Source organism: Zootoca vivipara, chromosome 14 (assembly GCF_963506605.1).
Source record: "Zootoca vivipara chromosome 14, rZooViv1.1, whole genome shotgun sequence".
Lineage (NCBI taxonomy): Eukaryota > Metazoa > Chordata > Lepidosauria > Squamata > Lacertidae > Zootoca > Zootoca vivipara.
Window position 1 is genome coordinate 8008816 of NC_083289.1, and position 13848 is coordinate 8022663.

Genomic DNA, 13848 nt, shown 5'->3' on the forward strand with positions numbered 1-13848 from the left:
GTTACAGCAATTTCATCAGAGGCCTTATCATTGTCCCGGAAAGACTCGCAATCCAAGTACTGAATGTTTACTAGACTTATGTACACAGGTTTCTATTCATAGACTCAGCGTGGTTTTAAATAGTTACCTATTTATATTTTTATTCTGTGCCTTTAGAAAGCCTTTAGTTATTGTTAATATAACCAGTTATCACACAAACCCTAAAAATTTGGACCTTTGGGCCTCAAAACACAGTAAACACTGAAATTCCAGAGTAAAAGCTCAGGAACAACAGTCCAGAATTCCAACAGCCTACAAGCCTGCCTCTTCCCATCTCCTTGCCCCTTAAGATCAACACTGGACTGCACCCCTGCAGGTGGCAAGGAGCCAAACACTTCTGACCCCTTCCCCTACAGAAAAAACCCTCTGCATATGGAAAGCTGCACATCAAAGAGCAGGATGAAACTTCTTGACATATTAGCTGTCTATGTGTGAGAAGATTTTTACACAATGGGAAATTTAAGCATACCTACTGTTCCCCCACTGTCAGCAGCTTTAGGTAGCACAGATGGGGAAAGATTACAAGAACTATGGAATCTCAACATTTAGTATGCTCTGGGGCCCAAAGGCCCTGATTCACAGAGAGTGTGTGGCGGTTGTTTTAATTGGAGTCATGCTTTGGATGCTTAAATTCAGAGGTCCCCAAACTAAGGCCCGGGGGCCAGATGCGGCCCAATCACCTTCTAAATCCGGCCCACAGACAGTCCAGGAATCAGCATGCTTTTACATGAGTAGAATGTGTCCTTTTATTTAAAATGCATCTCTGGGCTATTTGTGGGGCATAGGAATTCGTTCATATTTTGTTTCAAAATATAGTCCAGCCCCCCACAAGGTCTGAGGGATAGTGGACCGGCACCTTGCTGAAAAAGTTTGCTGACCCCTGATTAAATTGGTCTTAGATTCTTCTTTCATAGCAGCTGCCTGATTCAGAATCCAATTTATTCATGCTACTGTACCAACAATTTCATCAAGACCATCCAGTCTAATTTTGTGAAGTGTAAACGTTTATATAAAAACTGAAATTATCTTAGGCTTATGAAAGTAATGCAAGTTACTGAAAAGCCATGATAAGAAATGTGAGTAAAAAGGAGGAAAATTTGGGTAATAATCCACAACCATTTAAGCCATAAAAGTTTTTCCTACCAAATTCTGTATGTTGTGGGTTTAAGCTTTTTTATCTACTGTTGTATGTTATTTTGCAGATGGTTAAGTTTTGGGTAAGTAAACTTTTGGAAGGAATGGGCAATGAACTGACATGCTGATTTTTCTTTTAAAAATATCAAAGCATATAATTCAAAACAGGACCCCCTCTCTTACTCTATTCTATTCTCAAAGACCTATAAAATGCCTATTTTACATATGGTTTTGGAATTTCCCCCTCTCTCAAGTGCTTCATTCTGCATTTTCCAGCAGGCAAGACTCTCTCTCTCTCTCTCTCTCTCTCTCTCTCTCTCTCTCTCTCTCTCTCTCTCTCCATTTAATGTCCAATTTGTCCCAGAGTCTCAGTATAACAAAATGTGCAAACAAATGACCATGCAACATAAACAGCAAATATTGCCTGTCTATTTTCATCAGAAAGGTTCCAAAACAGATTAACCAATTTGCACCACAACAGTGCTATTGGAAATGCCCTTGATGTCTGGGAAATACTTAAGATGGTTTTGCCAAAGAAAGCTACCAATTTATCTTAAAATTTAAATTCTAAGGTCCTCCCAAGCCTCATGAGCTTCACCAATTCAATGGAGTCAAATCTCCACTATCATTTATCTCCTGTTCACCCTCAGCTCTTCTTCACTTATGCTCCCATCAAAGCATCCATTCATTTGCAATACTCAAAAAATTGACCATGGGTTTGCCACGGAGCTTCCTGGGTCTGAGGATAGGGAAAGGGCAAAAGAAGCAAACAATCTTGGGCTCCATTCCTTCATTCTTATTTTCTTTCCCTTCTGGAACTGCAGTGGCATCCCAGTTTAATATGTTCACGAGCTGGTGTGTGTGAATGAAAGGATTCAACTTCTATGTCGCCTTGGCGGCAACTGAAATTAGTGTTAAAACGACAGTACCTATAGCAGGCATCCCCAAACTGCGGCCCTCCAGATGTTTTGGCCTACAACTCCCATGATCCCTAGCTAACAGGACCAGTGGTCAGGGATGATGGGAATTGTAGTCCAAAACATCTGGAGGGCCGAAGTTTGGGGATGCCTGACCTATAGCTTCTATCCAGCAGCAGAGGAAACAGCTGGCAGAAAGAAGAATTTTTTGCACAAGGGGAAAATGCACACCACCAACCTGATGGCCTTTACGTCACAGTACCACCTCAGTGGCCACGTTGTACTAAAAAGAAAAAATGCAGAACAAGTAACATATAGTTCTGCCCTACAATCTCAATCAACATGTTCGCCCCTTCTATTTTCTCTTCTACACAATCAGCACGTAGCTGATTCAGACATAATGCAAGTCATGGTTTAGTGCTGCACAAATGAGCCTTCCACTCCCTTTTCCCCTTTCTGGTTTGCAGCAAACCACAATGAGAAGATTCATGCAAACTGGTAAACTATGCTCTGCGCTTGCGCTGCAAACCGGGGCTGGAAAGCACTGCTATCCGGCTTCAGGGCAAGCACAAACCAAAGATTTTCAGTTTGGATGAAACTTGCCTCTACTCAATGATAGAATAGTGGCATGCAAGGGTAAGGAAGGAGGAGCATTGTAAGTCCAAGGGGCCCTAGCGAGGCTCATTCATATGGCTCCAAACTATGTATTGGTATTGCAACTGAATTGGCCTAAAATGTACTTCACAATTATCCATCCACCTGAGAGGGAAAGAGAATAGCTCAACAAGGAGCACTTAGTTAATGTTAGTACAGTGCTGATGAGGACTCCCTCCCTCTCTCAACTGTCACCTGGCAGCAGCCATTGCATCAGGCTGCAGGTCTCCATAAATGGCTTCCACTCCAGTTGGTCATTATAAGAACAACTATGCAAAAGAGTTGGTGCCTGCATTTGCTTGTTTCCCTTTTCCCTCCTCATTCCTTTCTCCTGTCTCTTTTAGACTGCAAATCTGTGGATAGGAACTGCCTTGTTTCATTAATCTTATGTAAGTCTCTCTTGAAAAGTAGAGTACATTAATAAATTAATCTATAGGGGAAGAGTTGCGCTGGTCCTTGATCATCTAAGTCAGGCATCTCCAACCTGTGGCCCTCCAGAGGTTTTGGCCTACAACTCCCACGATCCCTAGCTAACAGGACCAGTGGTCAGGGATTATGGGAGTTGTAGTCCAAAACATCTGGAGGGCTGAAGGTTGGGGATGCCTGATCTAAGTAGCACTTCAGGGTCTCTGATGTTTCCAGCCTCCTAAACATCTGGTGAACTGTCAGGCAGATCTTCAGGGAGAGGGAGGTTAGGTGGGGAGAGAACCTAGTTTAGAAAAGGATGTTGGTAAAATAGCAGTTTTACCAGTTCTCACTCACTATCTCCCGCAAAACCACGAAGATACTGAACTACTGAATAATGCTTAGCAATTGGGTAGACACTACAATGGTACTATCTGTTTAAATAAAGGGAAATAGTTAAAAATAATCAGCAGAACCCAGCACCAAATGTTGTATCTCTGTTGTATGTTCCCAATAGAAAAGTAACTGACTTTGAGGCTTTCACTGAAAAATAAAACTAAAGTGTGCATTAAGTAAATAGAGTACACATATTCTAAGATTTCTAAAGTGAAGGGATTCCCTTCCGTAAGTAAATGCTACCATTGAGGCAGCTGCCCATCCCATAATGCTACCTGAGCAAAAGACTTGCACATCCCTTATCTGCAACTCTGAATCTCTCTCATCCTAGTGTTTCATTGCAGTAGCTTGTATTTAATCAAATATTTGACTTTATGCAATTAGAAATTGTGATATGCTACAGCTACAGCTGCATACAAAGGAATGTGGTCAGCTGACAGGTTTAGCATTAAATTATCCAAATTAAAAAATAAATTATCTGTATTAGTGTTGTCTATTGAAATTACATTTTCATTTGTATAGTTGTAAATTATACAAATTATACAAAAAAGTTTCCATAATGAAAGTTTAGTTTTTCAATACACCTGGCCCATGTTCTCCACAATTCCATGTCTCTTTTTCTCCTGATTTGCAGGACAAATGTAACAGTTTGCCAGTTTGGATGAAACAGGCATATATGCATAACAACACTAACCTTTAGCCCTGCAGATGTTGCTGGACTACAACTCCCACAATCCCATCACTGGCCTCCAACAACATCCAGAATCACTAGATGTCACTGCATCTGACCCACCCAAATGTCATAAAATATGAACAAAGATTCTGCACTGTTATGTGTCTATAGAAAACCCCTAAGTTGCGATGTTGGAAATATCAATTTAAAATCAACCGATATTGCAGGACAACTCATCTAACTTTCAGTAGCCATAGAATTACAGCTAAAATCGTGAAAAAGAAGGCTCATTTAGCCCAGAAAGGAGTCCTTCCTTATCGGCATTTTGAAGACACATTACTTAAGCCACTGTTTGTACCCAAAAGGGTGAACAGGAGTAACAAAGTCACCTTAACTAAAGCTGACATTTGTCCTATTGCCAAAGAAGATCACAGTCAATGGGAATAATTACTACCGGTATCAGCAACTCTATGCAAAGAAAATTCAAGAGGTCTAATCAATCTACTGCAGTTCTGAATAAAAATTACCCTCCAGATTCAGCAGACTGGACAGTCCCAGAAGAAGAGGATTTGCTAGGTAATTGTGTTAGCCTACCAAATGAAGAGCAAAGTGACATTCTCACCAAACTAGCTACGTTACAGTCCAGGTTGACCCAAATACAACAGCATGGACAACAATTGACAATCAAGCCTTTTGCCACAAGCTGTTTCTCCAAAATGTATACCGTAGTTAAAAAGAGGGCTACCAGAGGAACTTCTAAGTGTATAGATGCAGAGGTGCAAACTCAACCACCCTTGGAATATGATAGGGTGAGGGACAATCCCGATGGCATGACTACGAATTCCTGGCTGAGCTATCAGAAATTAAAGGTAAAGGTAAAGGTAACCCCTGATCGTCAAGTCCAGTCGCGGATGACACTGGGGTTGCGGCGCTCATCTCGCTTTACTGGCCGGGGGAGCTGGAGTTTGTCCGCAGACAGCTTCCAGGTCATGTGGCCAGCATGAATAAGCTGCTTCTGGCGAACCAGAGCAGCACACAGAAACGCCGTTTACCTTCCCACCAGAGTGGTACCTATTTATCTACTTGCACTTTGACATGCTTTTGAACTGCTAGGTTGGCAGGAGCAGGGACCGAGCAACGGGAGCTCACCCAATTGCGGGGATTCGAACCGCCGACCTTCTGATCAGAAATCAGAAATTAATGAAATAGGTAGTCCTCTCCTGAGAATTAAAAAGGATACGAACACCGTTGAATGGGTTCCCACTGATACCGGTAAGAGGAAAGGAAGTGTTGTTTTTTTGGGACAAACGATAAATCGATATTTACTGAAGTTTGGGCCATAGCAGTAGTCATCCCTATATTCAAAAAGGGCCTTACATTCGATCTGGCTAGTTATAGACCAATTAGTTTGCTACCAGTAATTAGCAATTTATATGCAAAGCATCTTTACAATAAGCTAATTGATTGGATAACTGATGAAGCTATTCTTGCCTAAGAGCAAGCAGATGAGGCAGATCCACTATAGACCATTGCTTTGTACTAGTCTATTTTATAGATAAGTATGTTAAGAAACCAGGTGGTGTGCTATATGCAGCTTTCATTGATCTGAAAGCCACATTCGATTCAATCTCTCAACTAAGACTGTGGGATTAGTTGAACTCTTAAATACAGATGAAATATTACTGTATTGTTCTTGATTAAATGTCTATATAAAAACACTGTGCTGAAAGTGTGTTGCTCTACAAATGGGTAGCTCACAGGATCTGTACCAGCCACAAAGGGAGTTAAGCAAGGTTGCATCCTACCTCCCACAGTTTTACTTATATATAAATGTATATAAGTAGTAGTAGTAGTGGTTTTCCCAGTAGTGATGTATGGAAGTGAGAGCTGGACCATAAAGAAGGCTGATCGCCGAAGAATTGATGCTTTTGAATTATGGTGCTGGAGGAGACTTGAGAGTCCCATGGGATGCAAGAAGATCAAATCTATCCATTCTGAAGGAAATCAGCCCTGAGTGCTCCCTGGAAGGACAGATCGTGAAGCTGAGGCTCCAATACTTTGGCCACCTCATGAGAAGAGAAGAATCCTTGGAAAAGACCCTGATGTTGGGAAAGATTGAGGGCACTAGGAGAAGGGGACGTCAGAGGACAAGATGGTTGGACAGTGTTCTCGAAGCTACGAACATGAGTTTGACCAAACTGCGGGAGGCAGTGCAATACAGGAGTGCCTGGCGTGCTATGGTCCATGGGGTCACGAAGAGTCGGACACGACTAAACGACTAAACAACAACAACAAATGATATTGTCCAGAGTATCATGCCCCTAAATTGGCCACAAAAGCCATCTCTATATTATTACACACAGATGATGCGGTACTTCTATCCCAAACAAAATTGGGCATAAAAATATTGACAGGGCATTCTCAGGATACTGCGAAAGAGAACAGCTGGCTGTGAATTACAAGAAAACTGAAGTCATGGTGTTTTCAAGAAACTATAGGGCTCATATACGGATAATCAATTGATCGAACAAGTTAAAAGTATTTAAATGCCTCAGCCTTATTTTTCATTCAATAATCTAGAAATTATTTAGTTCTGTCTCAGTTCAAAAATACTTGCCAAATTCCTCCTGCGTCCCACCTAAAGACTGCTATAAACTGCAGATGTGGAAGCAACAGCACTCCTCCCAGCTTTTTCTTCCCATCCTCCCATCTTGTTTAACATTCTGTCCGATAAAGAGTTCTGAAGCTTCCCCACTATTCTGGGCAATGTCCTAATAGAAGTACTGACCAACTGTGGGTTCTCTGTTTTTTTTCCTTTATTTGTATTCCCTATAACAGGCATAGGCAAACTCGGCCCTCCAGATGTTTTGGGACTACAACTCCCATGATCCCTAGCTAACAGGACCAGTGGTCAGGGATTATGGGAATTTTAGTCCCAAAACATCTGGAGGGCCGAGTTTGCCTATGCCTGCTCTATAATCTATTGCTTGAAAGTTTATAGTGTGGTGACCTGCTCTGGTTGCCCTGCTAGGGAAAGGCAGCCATCTGCTTAGAGGTTGTCTCTGGGCAATTACTGAAGTTCAACCACACAGTTTTTGTTTTTAATTAAGCCAAAAACTTCACCAATGAGACACATGAAATTTGCACTAATTTTCTTGAAGGAGAGCCTACGCGTGAGAAAGCGGCAAGAACAGCACAGAGCTGCATAACTCACTGGCAAACACCCACTGGATGAAACCAGTTTTTAAGCTTACATGTTTATTTCAGAAACATTGTAAGAGCTCACTTTATTTTTAACGCTTTTTTTTTAACGCAAAGCCAGATTTTATTGGAATGAATGCTCTCTAACAACTTCCCTGCACCTCTTCAATTTCTCTATATGACTTTGTACATATTGGAAGTTCCTGGCCATAGGCAGCCTGAATGCTATGAGTGCCCCTGGCAGTGTAACTCAACCCCACCTACAGATGGCGTAGAACAGTGGTTCCCAACAGGTGGTCCGCGGACCCCCAGGGGTCCGCGAGCTATGCCAGAGGGGTCCGCAAGATGCTATTAGAATAAAAAATATATTAAATATATTTCGTATGATAACAGATTTTTTGTTTTGGCTGCTTCCTGCATGAGCAGAGTCTAGCGCAAAACTAGAATTAGATAGAGGCAGTAGTTCTGCTGTATGCCGTTAGGTGGCGCTTTACAAACACTACTGTTTTGCAAAGAGGCAGCGCACGCATTCTACAGTTCGCGTAGTTAAAAATGGACCATTGGTTAAAAAGTGGTTCGTTAAAACGACAAAGGCCTACAGATGAAGAGGAATTTCTAATGCATTTGATGTTCAAGCAAGTAAGACAATTAATGGGGGTCCTTGTCACAATAGCGGCTCGATGAGGGGTCCTCGAGAAAATTTTGTTGGGAACCCCTGGCGTAGAAGAAAGCAGGAACAGGGGACCTATGACCTCCCATCAGCACCAACCAGCATTGCCAATGGTCAGGGAAGGTGATAGGAGCAGCAGTTCAACAACTTCTAGAAGTCCGCAGGCTCCCTATCCCTGCTTCAGAGTAAGAGTGAGCAACTGCATTAACCCCCAAATATGATGATGATATCTGTACCCAGCCCATGTGACCAGCTCCGCTCCCACCCACTCAAGTAAAAAGTCTTAGGTTCAATCCTTGGCATCTCCAAGTAAAGACTGGAACCCTGGAGATCCACTGCCAGTCAGATCAATACTGTGCTAGATGGACCAATTGGTCTGACTCAGTATAAGGCGGTGTTTTCTGTTTCTACGGAAGATTTAAGATGGATTCTATCATGTACAGTGCAATTCTAGAAAATCAAATTCTGCAAAACTATTGGAGACAGGCTCCTCAAATCCAATAATACAAAGGCAGCGTATGCAAAACTTTGGGGGCCCTGAAATTGCCCACTGGAATGGTGGGTGCCACCCAGGTGCCACCTGGCTGCTCTTGTCATTGCAGGCTATGAATCAACACAATAAAGGCTGCTGTTGTGTTCTCATGTAGGCCAGAGAGGCTGATTAATGCCCTAACTGCAGCTTTAGCGGTGCTAATCTGTTTTCAGGGGTTTGGAGTTATTTGCAGCTTTTATAATGGGAAAATTGATGGCTTCTCTTACAGAGTTACAAGAATATATCACATGCTAGCCTGACATAGAAATCTGCACATTAGAGTGTTTCTACAATGCACCCACAGCACAGGAGACACCAGTTTCAAAGCTAGCCTTAAAACCCTGCTTAACAGGCAAATGCTGGTGAGCGTTAACCACAGTGCCATCTGGCAGCAGGAGAGGTAGGGGGGTGCAAACCTGCTAATAAGAAGGTAAGAAGAGCCTGCTGGATCAGTCCAGTGGCCCATCCAGTCCAGCATCCTGTTCTCACAGCGCCCAACTAGACACCTATAGGAAGCCCACAATCCAGCGTTCCAAAATTCGCCTGGTGCCAGGCACTTTTGGCACCTGGCTATTGGCTATTGCGACCAAGTGAAGATGCCCAGGCGGCAGGATGGCACCCGAAGTCTCCACCATGTGGATGTGCATGCCTGGGGATCTTTGGATCTTGACTGTTATCACATGCTAGCAACACTTTCTGTAGAATTCTATCCATTATACTTTGTCTGTACAATCAGAATATCTGGAACCAAAATGAGCACAGAATGTGGTCTGTTCCTGGATCAAGTGGTTTCTCTTCTTTAGGATCTCAAAGCTCTTAACCTAGCTCAAGGTTGTCAGATGTTTAACTGAGACTCAATCATGGTCAGTCCATCGTTTGAAAAACAAGACTTTAGAGCCGTCTTGCCCCCAAATGGCAACAAGACATTCTGTTTTGGCGATTGTAACGTTGATTGTAACGTTGGTTCCAGAAAAACGTCTACTTCTGCTTCATTGACTATGCAAAAGCCTTTGACTGTGTCAACCACAGCAAACTATGGCAAGTTCTTAAAGAAATGGGAGTGCCTGATCACCTCATCTGTCTCCTGAGAAATCTCTATGTGGGACAAGAAGCTACAGTTAGAACTGGACATGGAACAACTGAGTGGTTCAAAATTGGGAAAGGAGTACGACAAGGTTGTATATTGTCTCCCTGCTTATTTAACATATGCAGAATTCATCATGCGAAAGGCTGGACTAGATGAATCCCAAGCCGGAATTAAGATTGCTGGAAGAAATATCAACAACCTCAGATATGCAGATGACACAACCTTGATGGCAGAAAGCAAGGAGGAATTAAAGAACCTTTTAATGAGGGTGAAAGAGGAGAGCGCAAAATATGGTCTGAAGCTCAACATCAAAAAAACCAAGATCATGGCCACTGGTCCCATCACCTCCTGGCAAATAGAAGGGGAAGAAATGGAGGCAGTGAGAGATTTTACCTTCTTGGGCTCCTTGATCACTGCAGATGGTGACAGCAGTCACGAAATTAAAAGACGCCTGCTTCTTGGGAGAAAAGCAATGACAAACCTAGACAGCATCTTAAAAAGCAGAGACATCACCTTGCCGACAAAGGTCCGTATAGTTAAAGCTATGGTTTTCCCAGTAGTGATGTATGGAAGTGAGAGCTGGACCATAAAGAAGGCTGATCGCCGAAGAATTGATGCTTTTGAATTATGGTGCTGGAGGAGACTCTTGGACTGCAAGAAGATCAAACCTATCCATTCTTAAGGAAATCAGCCCTGAGTGCTCCCTGGAAGGACAGATCGTGAAGCTGAGGCTCCAATACTTTGGCCCCTCATGAGAAGAGAAGAATCCTTGGAAAAGACCCTGATGTTGGGAAAGATTGAGGGCACTAGGAGAAGGGGACGACAGAGGACGAGATGGTTGGACAGTGTTCTCGAAGCTACCAACATGAGTTTGACCAAACTGCGGGAGGCAGTGCAAGACAGGAGTGCCTGGCGTGCTATGGTCCATGGGGTCACGAAGAGTCGGACACGACTAAACAACAACAACAACAACAACAACAACGACGTTGGTTTAAGGAACAATTTGGTGCCTAGCTTAAACTGAGTTTCTAACACTGCCACAAGCAGAACCCGAGTAGAAGAGCACTCCCAAAAGAAGCTGGGATATTGTAAACCACACTGTGATCCTTGGATGAAAGGTTGTATAGAAATTTAATAAATAATAATATGATAAATAAGTAGCCAGCAAGAGCTCTGGGATTCATAACGAGGCTACACTGAATAGCAAAGTTAAGTGCTTTTTTAAAAGGGCCCAAAGCAGGACATTAAGGGGTTGGGAGAAGCCCCTGCGATGGATAGCTGCAGCATGGGTTGTCCTGGAGTAACCTGAGGCATTGCAGAGTACAGCAAGTCCCACAGTACTATTGACAGAGATCGCTACTGGTCAGCAGCACAGTGCAGGCTGGGCGACGCTTCTCACCTGCCTCTTCCTCTAGGAGCTGGCAGTGATGTTTGATGAAGGCAGCTGAGCGACACCACCCTGTCTGTGCCGCCCAATACTGCTGCCCCTACCAGTGCACAGCTACAAATGAGGATTTTCCCCAATAGCGATTTAGAGCATGTTACTTCCTCTACCACCCAGTGCTGCAAAATCAGCATTGTCAATATTAACTCTTTTCCGACGTGAACCTCAACAGTTACTGTTTCAACTCCCTACCTTCAAGGGGCTGAAGTGGTTACAGAAAGCACCTGGCAACTACAATAAATCCCCCAAAATAAGACAGGTAAAACCAGTGCAATTTTTCCTGGAAAAAGGTGCTAGAACTCACCACGAGCACCTCCCTTGCTCTCTTATACTGACGTACCTTGGAAGTCGAACGGAATCCGTTCCAGAAGTCCGTTTGATGTCCAAAACGTGGCTTCCAATTGGCTGCAGGAGCGTCCTGCAGCCAATTGGGAGCTGTGCCAGACGTTCGGCATCCAAAAATCATCCGAAAACCGGAACAATCACTTCCGGTTTCCGATTGTTCAGGAGCCGAAACATTTGAGTTTACAGGCATTTGGCTTCCAAGGTTCCACTGTAATGGCAATAGTGCCCACCTGAGAGGTGCCAGACCAAAAAAAAAAGTCCAATATAGCATATAGCACTTAAGATGGAAGCCAGAATTGGATTTGTTCCCACTGCTGGGTTTATGCCAAGTGAATGCTCAACTCCAAATATGACATCTTCTCCACATGACTACACAGCCTTGGAGGAAAACATTGGATTGGCAAAGGTCCCATGTGTGCGCATGGAAATGTACATCTTCAAAAGCATAATGCCTCCAGTATAGGCTACTGGGAAATAATTTTGCATTCAGCTGGCAACCTGAGGATTAATTAACGTGTTACAGCAGCCATGTGGAGGTCAGCTAAAATAAATTATACGTGGTTTCTCCATGCTTTGGGTGTAACAGGTGGCTCACAACACCCCACGGGTCACACAACTATATGCAATCATGCATAAGTTGGGGGGCGCCTGGGCTACAGACTAGGCTAAGCAGGCTTTGTGATTTCTCTCCCAAATATGAACAGAAGAGGTGGGGGTGGGGGGCAGAAGACACAAAAATGCAACAACCAACTGGGTTAAGAATAAAGCAAACTGTGTAAATACCTATTATAAAAGCTACACAGAACTGGAGCTGTGATTGCCAAGACAACTCTCAGCCAAAACCCAACAGGATTCAAGGAACTGTCAAGATTTCCAGTCAGTTCCAGTATCCTAGCCAATGGTTCCCAATACAGAATAGCCATTAGACACTGTAGAATTGACACATCTAAGGATCTTAAAAAATTAAATTGGGTTGTATCAATAAAGATTGCACCCTGGAACTTTACGTCGCTTTTCACTGAGTAGTTGAAATTAGAGACTTTGCACACTGATTTTTCAGTCACCACACAAGTAAACACAAGTACACCAAAATCAGAAAGCGGGTGCCTGAAATCCATGGGAGACATACCATATTTACTTGAATCTAATGCTCACCTATTTTGGCCAAATTATGTTGCGAAAATTAAGGTGTGGATTAGATTCGATGGCACATTTACATTCTTCAGCAAATCCCTTTTTTTGGTTTCAAGGTTCTGAAAACTGAGGTGCGCATTAGACTCGAGTAAATGTGGTAATTCAAATTAATTGTGCAAAGGACAGGGGTGCCAATTCCCTCAGAGTAGTATTTGTATAAGCAGCTAGGAATTTAGTTGTGTTCAACTAACTTTTACTCAGAGCAGATCTACTAAAATTAATGGACCTAAGGTAGTCATAGTTAATAATTTCAATAGGTTTACTCAAAGTTTATTGGATTAAACAGTAAATGTATTTCAATATCTTAACCCCAAAGCCTTCCTACCTTTTTCATTATTATTTTCAATAGTTCTATCCCAAAGGCTTTCAAAACATGCAGCTTATAAAATAAAGCCAGGGAGTTAGAACATGAAGATGGTTGTTAATTAATAGTCCATTACTCCAAAACTAAATTGCAAGCCCACATAATGCTGCAGAAGGCACCCAGCAGGTGAGTGGGCAGCAGAAAGCTTGTTGATGGAATTTTCGTTTTGTTTCATTTCATTTCATTTTTCTTTCCTCTTTAATTTTATTGCTGATTATAAGTAAGTAAAGGTATTGCTTGGGGGGGGGAGTTGCTGTTGAAACATCCTCTATGACCAATGGGGTGCAATAACACAACCAAGGTTATTTTGTGAATTTCAACAATTCTGCAATCTAGAGAGTGACAGATAAAGATGGGAAGTGAAAGTGTGACGAGGTCCCCCCCCCACTTATTAGTGTTATTGTTATTATTAAAATTTGTATACTGCTCTATACTTGCAGGTCTCACAGCAGTTACAACATAAATCACAATATAAAAACACAAAATATATAATAAAAACAAAAACAACCCAATAAGTGGGTCAACATTTACATTTAGATGTAAAATGTTGGATCGGAGAGAACTGTGTTCTTAACAACCCTGACCACTTTTACTTAGAATGATCACATACTGTTTTCAACATAACTTATGTCCATGTAAATGTGCCAAAGATTGCAGTCTGTTTAAGCATTACAGCTTTTGAGCTGAAAACCTTGGTGCCAAAACTGCTATTTTGCTTCTTGCTTATCCAATTTTTGTATACTAAAGTAGCAACATAGTTCAGTTTCATTTCTTGTATGAAGCAGCATCGGTA

General features: G+C 42.5%; 1 protein-coding gene across 1 annotated transcript in view; it reads right to left on the reverse strand.

Moving 5' to 3' along the window:
• ZNF592 (zinc finger protein 592) overlaps window positions 1-13848 on the reverse strand; it is a 50991-nt gene that overhangs the window by 21880 nt on the left and 15263 nt on the right. The window lies entirely within an intron of this gene.